The 10,705-nt window shown below is 44.4% G+C and overlaps 1 long non-coding RNA gene across 1 annotated transcript in view; it reads right to left on the bottom strand.

Annotated features, from left to right (window-relative positions):
- LOC130296641 (uncharacterized) overlaps positions 1–9,116 on the bottom strand; it is a 25,387-nt gene extending 16,271 nt beyond the window's left edge. Inside the window, exon 1 of the long non-coding RNA XR_008849248.1 lies at positions 8,824–9,116. This is a non-coding gene — a long non-coding RNA (uncharacterized LOC130296641). The remainder of the gene's footprint in view (positions 1–8,823) is intronic.
- Positions 9,117–10,705: the final 1,589 nt, after the last annotated feature.

Below are 10,705 nucleotides of genomic sequence, written 5' to 3'. Positions count from 1 at the left end.
GACCGGTGTGATCCCTTATAACCCTAGCTTGTCAACCATTCAAAAAAACGCCATCATTTTTTGGCCAATAGCAACCTACAGTGATAAAATGTTATACATAGCGACATCTACCCAGCCTGCTGCAATTGGCTTTTGCTGATAGGTGACATCTTCACTAAGGAAAACACAAGAGAGGCAGTTGGCAAGGAGCAGCAATGCTGGATAGATGATCAATCCATACAGTGAGCATATTGATTTGTTTTTGTCTTCAACTAGATTTTCATGTTAATCTATATGTGCTTGTAAACCAGGGGCTTGAGTGAAGGTGATCTTAGCCATCCAGGATCTGACTCCCTCCAATAAACACATTGATCTGTGTTATTTCCTAGAAAACAACAAATTCCTTCCACACACAGAAAATCCTTTGCAATAAAATTGACAGCATAGGTGCATTTAAATGCATCGTGGAAAATCCACTTGAAATCATGCAGATTTGCTGCTGTGGATATAATAGTAGGAATGGAGTTTTGAAAAAAAGAAAAGAAAATTAATGTATCTTAAAGAAAGGTCCTCCAGCCCCCCAAAAAATAAAAAATTAATGGCATATCCTCAATAAGGCATCAAAATTAGATGGGCTCCAATCAGGTGATCAAAGGGGCTGTGAGCACTACAGCTTCTTCTGTGTACCATACCTCATATTTGCAATCTTTGTAGTATTAGAAGTGGCGGTGCAAGGCACTGCAGTTATCCCATTCAATCATCAACCTTCTATCTAATAAGTACGGCCACCTCTAGGAATAGCAAATTGATGTCATTTGTTATTTTGATTGAAAGACTTGTCCCTATGATAAGATTGCCACATGGAAGCTTGGTAAACTGAATCTGTAATACTGTGTACTTTTTGACAACTTTTTCTGGGATCTGAACTAACTACACTTTAATTTCCTCATACAGAAACAATTGGTAATATATGTGCCAATATCTGGACTCCAGTTTTATTTACATTATGTGGTGATACAAAAAGGAAGGTGCAAAAGTAAAGCCTACTGGGGGCATTTATCATTGTCTTTACAGCTGTTTTTGTGTGTAGATTTGTCTCACATTTGGCGCAGCACTGCACCTCAGGCAATTTTTTGCGCCTTTTTTATTTAACCCCTTCCCGCAGAATGTCATATATAAACGCCGGGTTGTGCAGTGCGTTCGCGCATCCCGGCGTTTATAAATGACATTCAGTTAACCCGGCGATGCGCAGCATCGCACGGGTTAACTGGCAGAAGTCCCGCTGTTTCCAGCAGGGGACAACTTCTGCTTCACCCCCAGGACCATCCATTGATGGTCCTGGTCAGCGATCACTGTGATTGGTCCCTGTGGACCAATCACAGTGATCTGGGGTGAAAGTTCAGATCCCCCGCACTGCCCGCCCCTGGAAGTCGGGCAGAACGGGGGACGATGGCTGCAGGGGCTCGCGGGGACCTGCGGCATTCGGGGGGAACACGTGGGGACCGGCGGACTTACCTGATCCAGCGGCGGGACCGAGGAGCAGCGCGGGTAAGTATGTGGTCCTCAGAGGCAGTAGTGAAGATCTTCACTGCTGCTTCTAGGAGTCTGAAAACTACAACTCCCAGCATGCCTAGACAGCCTTTGGCTGTCTGGGCATGCTGGGAGTTGTAGTTTTGCAACATCTGGAGGGCCCCCGTTTGGAGACCATTGTATAATGGTCTCCAATCTGTGCTCTTCCAGCTGTTGCAAAACTACAACTCCCAGCATGCACTGACTGTCCAGGCATGCTGGGAGTTTTAGTTCAGCAACATCTGGCCCTTCAGATGTTGCCGAACTACAACTCCCAGCATGCCCTTCAGCTGTCTGGGCATGCTGGGAGTTGTCGTTTTGCAACAACTGGAGACACACTGGTTGGGAAACATTGTTTCTAACTCAGTGTTTCCTAACCTGTGTGCCTCCAGCTGTTGCAAAACTATAACTCCCAGCATGCACTAACAGACCATGCATGCTGGGAGTTGTAGTTTTGCAACATCTGGAGGGCCCCAGTTTGGAGACCATTGTATAATGGTCTCCAATCTGTGCTCTTCCAGCTGTTGCAAAACTACAACTCCCAGTATGCACTGACTGTCCAGGCATGCTGGGAGTTTTAGTTCAGCAACATCTGGCCCTTCAGATGTTGCCGAACTACAACTCCCAGCATGCCCTTCAGCTGTCTGGGCATGCTGGGAGTTGTAGTTTTGCAACAACTGGAGACACACTGGCTGGGAAACATTGTCTGTTTCTAACTCAGTGTTTCCTAACCTGTGTGCCTCCAGCTGTTGCAAAACTATAACTCCAAGCATGCACTAACAGACCATGCATGCTGGGAGTTGTGGTTTTGCAACAGCTGGTGCACCCCCCCCCTGTGAATGTACAGGGTACATTCACATGGGCGAGGCTTTTACAGTGGGTTTCTCGCATCTTGAGATGCAGCAAATTTTGCGCTGGGAAACGCGCTGTAATCCCCCGCCCATGTGACTGTACCCTAAAAACACTACACTACACTAACACAAAATAAAATAAAAAGTTAAAAACACTACATATACACATACCCCTACACAGCCCCCCTCCCCCAATAAGAACGTCCGGTACACCACTGTTTCCAAAGCAGAGCCTCCAGCTGTTGAAAAACAACAACTCCCAGTATTGCCGGACAGCCGTTGACTTTCCACGCATGCTGGAGTTTTGCAACAGCTGGAGGCACCCTGTTTGGGAATCACTGGCGTAGAATACCCCTATGTCCACCCCTGTGCAAATCCCTAATTTAGGCCTCAAATGCGCACTGGCGCTCTCACTTTGAGCCCTGTCGTATTTCAAGGCAACAGTTTAGGGCGACATATGGGGTATCGCCGTACTCGGGAGAAATTGCGTTACAAGGTTTGGGGGGCTTTTTCTTCTTTAACCCTTCATGAAAAGGAAATGTTGGGGTCTACACCAGAATGTTAGTGTAAAAAAATTAAATTTTTTACACTAACATGCTGAAGTTGCTTTACATTTTCACAAGAGGTAAAAGGGAAAAAAGCCCCCCCAAAATTTGTAACGCAATTTCTCCCGACTACAGTGAGATACCCCATATGTGAGCGCAAAGTGCTCTGGGGGCGCACAACAAGGCCCAGAAGGGAGAGTGCGCCATGTACATTTGAGGTGATTTGCACAGAGGGTGGCTGATTGTTTACAGCGATTTTGACAAACGCAAAAAAAACAAAACCCCACATGTGACCCCATTTCGGAAACTACACCCCTCACGGAATGTAATGAGGGGTGCAGTGAGAAATTTACCCCCCACAGGTGTCTGACGGATCTTTGGAACAGTGGTCCGTGAAAATGAAAAACTTGTACAGCCCACTGTTACAAAGGACTGTCAGACACCAGTGGGGGGCAAATGCTCACTGTATCCCTTGTTACGTTCCTCAAGGGTCTCGTTTCCATAATGGTATGCCATGTGTGTTTTTTTTTGCTGTTCTGGCACCATAGGGGCTTCCTAAATGCGATATGCCCCCCGAGCAAAATTTGCTCTCAAAAAGCCAAATATGACTCCTTCTCTTCTGAGCATTGTAGTTCGCCCATAGTGCACTTCAGGTCCACTTATGTGGGTACCTTCATACTCAGAAGAGAAGGGGTTACAAATATTGGGGAGTATTTCCCTGCTATTAACCCTTGCAAAAATGTGAATTTGGGGGGAAACACACATTTTAGTGGAATTTTTTTTTTTTTTTTTTACATATGCAAAAGTCGTGAAACACCTGTGGGGTAATAAGGCTCACTTTATTCCTTGTTACATTCCTCAAGGGGTCTAGTTTCTAAAATGGTATGCCATGTGGGTTTTTTTTTTTGCTGTTCTGGCACCATAGGGGCTTCCTAAATGCGACATGCCCCCCGAGCAAAATTTGCTCTCAAAAAGCCAAATATGACTCCTCTTCTGAGCATTGTAGTTCGCCCATAGTGCACTTCAGGTCAACTTATGGGGTACCTCCATACTCAGAAGAGAAGGGGTTACAAATATTGGGGGGTATTTACTGCTATTAACCCTTGGAAAAATGTGAAATTTGGGGGGAAACACACATTTTAGTGAAAAAAAATAATTTTTTTTTACATATGCCAAAGTCGTGAAACACCTGTGGGGTATTAAGGCTCACTTTATTCCTTGTTATGTTCCTCAAGGGGTCTAGTTTCCAAAATGGTATGCCATGTGAGGGGTTTTTGCTGTTCTGGCACCATAGGGGCTTCCTAAATGCAACATGCCCCCCAAAAACCATTTCAGAAAAACGTACTCTCCAAAATCCCCTTGTCGCTCTTTCCCTTCTGAGCCCTCTACTGCGCCCGCCGAACACTTTACATAGACATATGAGGTATGTGCTTACTCGAGAGAAATTGGGCTACAAATATAAGTATACATTTTCTCCTTTTACCCCTTGTAAAAATTCAAAAATTGGGTCTACAAGAACATACATGCGAGTGTAAAAAATGAAGATTGTGAATTTTCTCCTTCACTTTGCTTCTATTCCTGTGAAACACCTAAAGGGTTAAAATGATGACTGAATGTCATTTTGAATACTTTGGGGGGTGCAGTTTTTATAATGGGGTCTTTTGTGGGGTATTTCTAATATGAAGACCCTTCAAATCCACTTCAAACCTGAACTGGTCCCTGAAAAATAGTGAGTTTGAAAATTTTGTGAAAAATTGGAAAATTGCTGCTGAACTTTGAAGCCCTCTGGTGTCTTCCAAAAGTAAAAACTCGTCACTTTTATGATGCAAACATAAAGTAGACATATTGTATATGTGAATAAAAAAAATTTTTATTTGTAATATACATTTTCCTTACAAGCAGAGAGCTTCAAAGTTAGAAAAATGCAAAATTTTCATCAAATTTTAGGATTTTTCACAAGGAAAGGATGCAACTTACCACAAAAATTTACCACCATGTTAAAGTAGAATATGTCACGAAAAAACAATCTCGGAATCAGAATGATAACTAAAAGCATTCCAGAGTTATTAATGTTTAAAGTGACAGTGGTCAGATGTGCAAAAAACGCTCTGGTCCTTAAGGCCAAAATGGGCTTGGTCCTGAAGGGGTTAAACTTCAGTGGTCAGTCACTGAAAATCAAAGCAAAACTGGCTTAACCCATTAACTCCTTAAGGACCCAGCCATTTTACACCTTAGGACTCGGCCATTTTTTGCACTTCTGACCACTGTCACTTTAAACATTAATAACTCTGGAATGCTTTTAGTTATCATTCTGATTCCGAGATTGTTTTTTTCGTGACATATTCTACTTTAACATAGTTGTAACATTTTTTGGTAACTTGCATCCTTTCTTGGTGAAAAATCCCAAAATTTGATGAAAAATTATAAAATTTTGCATTTTTCTAACTTTGAAGCTCTCTGCTTGTAAGGAAAATGGATATTCCAATTTTATTTTTTTATTCACAAATACAATATGTCTACTTTATGTTTGTATCATAAAATTGACGTGTTTTTACTTTTGGAAGACACCAGAGGGCTTCAAAGTTCAGCAGCAGTTTTCCAATTTTTCACAAAATTTCCAAAATCACAATTTTTCAGGGACCAGTTCAGGTTTGAAGTGGATTTGAAGGGTCTTCATCTTAGAAATACCCCACAAATGACCCCATTATAAAAACTGCACCCCCCCCCCCCCCCCCAAAGTATTCAGAATGACATTCAGTCAGCGTTTTAACCCTGTTTCACAGGAATAGCAGCAAAGTAAAGGAGAAAATTCACAATCTTCATTTTTTACACTCGCATGTTCTTGTAGACCCAATCTTTGCATTTTTACAAGGGGTAAAAGGAGAAAATGTATACTTCTGTTTGTAGCCCAATTTCTCTCGAGTAAGCACATACCTCATATGTCTATGTAAAGTGTTCGGCGGGTGCAGTATAGGGCTCAGAAGCGAAGGAGCGACAAGGGGATTTTGGAGAGTACGTTTTTCTGAAATGGTTTTTGGGGGGCATGTTGCATTTAGGAAGCCCCTATGGTGCCAGAACAGGGGAAAAAAACACATGGCATACCATTTTGGAAACTAGACCCCTTGAGGAACGTAACAAGGAATAAAGTGAGCCTTAATACCCCACAGGTGTTTCACGATTTTTGCATATGTAAAACAATTTTAAAAAAGTCAATGAAATGTGTGTTTCCCCCCAAATTTCACATTTTTGCAAGGGTTAATAGCAGAAAATACCCCCCAAAATTTGTAACCCCATCTCTTCTGAGTATGGAGGTACCCCATAAGTTGACCTGAAGTGCACTACGGGCGAACTACAATGCTCAGAAGAGAAGGAGTCATATTTGGCTTTTTGAGAGCAAATTTTGCTCGGTGGCATGTTGCATTTAGGAAGCCCCTATGGTGCCAGAACAGAAAATAACCCCAACATGGCATACCATTTTGGAAACTAGACCCCTTGAGGAACGTAACAAGGGGTACAGTGAGCATTTACCCCCCCACTAGTGTCTTTCAGATCTTTGGAACAGTGGGCTGTACAAAATTTAAAATTTGCACAGCCCACTGTTCCAAAGATCTGTCAGACACCAGTGGGGTGTAAATTCTTACTGCACCCCTCATTACATTCCGTGAGGGGTGTAGTTTCCGAAATGGGGTCACACGTGGGGTTTTGTTTCTTTTGCGTTTGTCAAAACCGCTGTAACCATCAGCCACCCCTGTGCAAATCACCTCAAATGTACATGGTGCACTCTCCCTTCTGGGCCTTATTGTGCGCCCCCAGAGCACTTTGCGCCCACATATGAGGTATCTCCGTAGTCGGGAGAAATTGCATTACAAATTTTTGGGGTCTTTTTTCCCTTTTACCTCTTGTCAGAATGAAAAGTATAGGGCAACACCAGTATGTTAGTGTAAAAAAATTAATTATTTACACTAACATGCTGGTGTAGACCCCAACTTCACCTTTTCATAAGGGGTGAAAGGAGAAAAAGCCCCCCAAAATTTTTAAGCCAATTTCTCCAGAGTACGGCGATACCCCATATGTGGCCCTAAACTGTTGCCTTGAAATACGACAAAGCTCCAAAGTGAGAGAGCACCATGCGCATTTGAGGCCTGAATTAGGGATTTGCATAGGGGTGGACATAGGGTATTCTACACCAGTGATTCCCAAACAGGGTGCCTCCAGCTGTTGCAAAACTCCCAGCATGCTTGGACAGTCAACGTCTGTCCGGCAATACTGGGAGTTGTTGTTTTGCAACAGCTAGAGGCTCCATTTTGAAAACAGTGGCGTACCAGACGTTTTTCATTTTTATTGGGGAGGGGGGCTGTGTAGGGGTATGTGTATATGTAGTGTTTTTTACTTTTTATTTTGTGTTAGTGTAGTGTAATGTTTTTAGGGTACAGTCACACGGGCGGGGGATTACAGCGAGTTTCCCGCTGCGAGTTTGAGCTGCCGGGGGCCGGCCATCCCCACTGGACCACCAGGGACTGGATACAGGCACCTTTAGACGCCGCTGTCAACTTTGACAGCTGTGATCTAAAGGGTTAATTGCCGGACGCGATGTCGGCTATTAACGCCGGCCCCCAGCTACAGGAATCAGCTGGGGGCCGGCCGGTATGACGCGGGCTCAAGTCGGGAGCCCGCGTCATACCCCGTTGACGGCCATTGGAGAAGCATAGACTTCCATGGTCATTATCGGGTTAATTGCCCATAGTAACCAATCACAGCACAGCTTTCATTTTCAAGAACCTAGTATGAAATGTGTTACATTAGATGGCGACATTAAAGCAAGGAAACTTCTGCGTTATAAGCCATACAGATAACATCTTCTTTAGGAGATGAAACCAGAAGACAAACCGAAATGCCACACTTTTGCATTGACTAATTGGGCAAATTGGAAGAGTATAAATTCACTGACAGGCTGGTGTTCACCGATGAGGCGACTTTTCGTCTAAGTGAGGTCAATCGCCACAGCATTAGGATTTGGTGATCAGAAAAGCCAAGTGCCCAGACTTGCCCAAAGGAAAAGTGTTCTGTGCAATGAGCAGGCGCAAAATTCAGTTTTTTTTCCCAGGATACTGTCACTTGCCGTTCCTACCTGGACATTTTAAAGAAATGGCTTATGTTACAGATGGGGAAAATCCGCTAAATGTATTCTATCAGCAGGATGGTGCGCCTCAACATTTTCATTTAGATATTTGCCAAAACCTGAGTAAACGCTACCGATCTGTTGCAATGGCTGCACTGGAAACAATTCACCAATGTTGTTCTGGCCTCTATGATCTCCAGATCCAACACAGTGCGTCTTCTCTCTATGGTGCAACATCAAGGACTCAGTATATCTGCTCCCTTACAGACAAATCTTCCCCGAAACAGTGGAGTCCATTTCCTAGGATATGCTTGGACAGAACCAAACGTCCGCTTAGACATTTGCCATTCCACCAATAAAAAGTACTTAGCGAGGCCCTATCTATCCACGTTTTAGCTGTACACTATGTTCATTTTAATAATTTTGTATTGTGTTCTCTCAGTTATGAATACAGAGACTGATCTTGACCCATCCTAATTAAATTATCTTGTATTTTGTATGTTAAAGGTAGGTGGAACTTACAGCATTGTCCATCACATTGTCCCTATTCTACAGAGAACTGATATGTATTCATTGGCATTATACCATATATGGATGTGCATGACAAGCAGAGATCTCTTTACTGAAGGTTATATGAGGGAACACAATACCAGACACAGGACATGTCCACAGACTATATTCATCGTGAGAATAAGGATCTAACTGGTCCTTCACTGTAGCCATAACAGAATGGGATGTATAGGGAGAGTAGGAGACTTACCTGCAGGTTAGGGTTTGTTCTGCCCTACGGTCAGCATGATCCTCACAATATATAGATGATGTATGATAAAAGCACTAGGCCAATGATGGCAAAAAACATCAGGATGAAAATGTCCAGCATCTTGGAGGCCTCAGGATGCAGAGAGGTAGAAGCTGATGGTGATGGGGGCTGGAAGCTAAGTGGTTCGAAGGGGAGGGAGCTGCAGCTGCTCCTGTCACACTCCTCCTCCTCTCACATTCATCTCAGCTAAGAGCACAGCTGTGGCTTCACTTCCAATTCCAGCAGTATCTGAGAATTTCCAGAATGTGCACTTCTATGGACGGGCCTTCTGTAAATACTGGTCTGTATTTACGGATACCTTAATATCCTATTAAAACAATGGGTCACATAAACTGGCTGTGAATAAGCCAAATAGTTGGTCTCAACCAGTGGTTTCAAACTGGCCATTCAGATGTTGCAAAACTTCAACAATGTCTGGAGGGCCACAGTTTGAAACCACTGGTCTAAACACGCAGGATCCGCTGTACACCATTAACTACACAGCTCAAAAAAAATAAAGGGAACACTAAACAACACAATGTAACTCCAAGTCAATGACACTTGTGTGAAATCACACTGTCCACTCAGGAAGCAACACTGATTGACAATCAATTTCACATGCTGTTGTGCAAATGGAACAGACAACAGGTGGAAATTATAGGCAATTAGCAAGATACCCTCAATAAAGGAGTGGTTCTGCAGGTGGTGACCACAAACCACTTCTCAGTTCCTATGCTTCCTGGCTGATGTTTTGGTCACTTTTGAATGCTGGCGGTGCTTTCACTCTAGTGGTAGCATGAGACGGAGTCTACAACCCACACAAGTGGCTCAGGCAGTGCAGCTCATCCAGGATGGCACATCAATGCGAGCTGTGGCAAGAAGGTTTGCTGTGTCTGTCAGCGTAGTGTACCGAGCATGGAGGTGCTACCAGGAGACAGGCCAGTACATCAGGAGACGTGTAGGAGGACAACACCACAGCAGCAGGACCGCTACCTCCGCCTTTGTGCAAGGAGGAGCATTGCCAGAGCCCTGCCAAATGACCTCCAGCAGGCCACAAATGTTCATGTGTCCACTCAAAAAAGTCAGAAACAGACTCCATGAGGGCCCGACAACAAAACGTGGGGATTGTGCTTACAGCCCAATACCGTGCAGGACGTTTGCCAGAGTACACCAAGATTGACAAATTCGCCACTGGCGCCCTGTGCTCTACACAGATGAAAGCAGGTTCACACTGAGCACATGTCACAGTCTGGAGACACCGTGGAGAACATCATCCAGCATGACTGGTTTGGCGGTGGGTCAGTAATGGTGTGAGGTGGCATTTCTTTGGGGGCCACACAGCCCTCCATGTGCTTGCCAGAGGTAGCATGACTGCCATTAGGTACCGAGATGAGATCCTCAGGCCCCTTGGGAGACCATATGCTGGTGTGGTTGGCCCTGGGTTCCTCCTAATGCAAGACAATGATAGACCTCGTGACTGGAGTGTGTCAGCAGTTCCTACAAGTGGAAGGCATTGATGCTATGGACTGGCCCGCCTGTTCCCCAGACCTGAATCCGATTTGAGCACATCTGTGACATAGTGTCTCGCTCCATCCACCAACGCCACGTTGCACCACAGACTGTCCAGGAGTTGGCGCATGCTTTAGTCCAGGTCTGGGAGGACCTCCCTCAGGAGACCATCTGCCACCTCATCGGGAGCATGCCCAGGCGTAGAAGGGAGGTCATACGGGCACGTGGAGGCCACACACACTACTGAGCCTAATTGTGACTTGTTTTAAGGACATTACATAAAGTTGGATCAGCCTGTAGTGCGGTTTTCCACTTTGATTTTGAGTGTGACTCC

The sequence above is a fragment of the Hyla sarda genome, chromosome 12, assembly GCF_029499605.1.
Source record: "Hyla sarda isolate aHylSar1 chromosome 12, aHylSar1.hap1, whole genome shotgun sequence".
Taxonomy (NCBI): Eukaryota; Metazoa; Chordata; class Amphibia; order Anura; family Hylidae; genus Hyla; species Hyla sarda.
The sequence above is the reverse complement of the archived record's forward strand: the minus strand, read 5'-3'. Positions and strand labels throughout refer to the sequence as shown.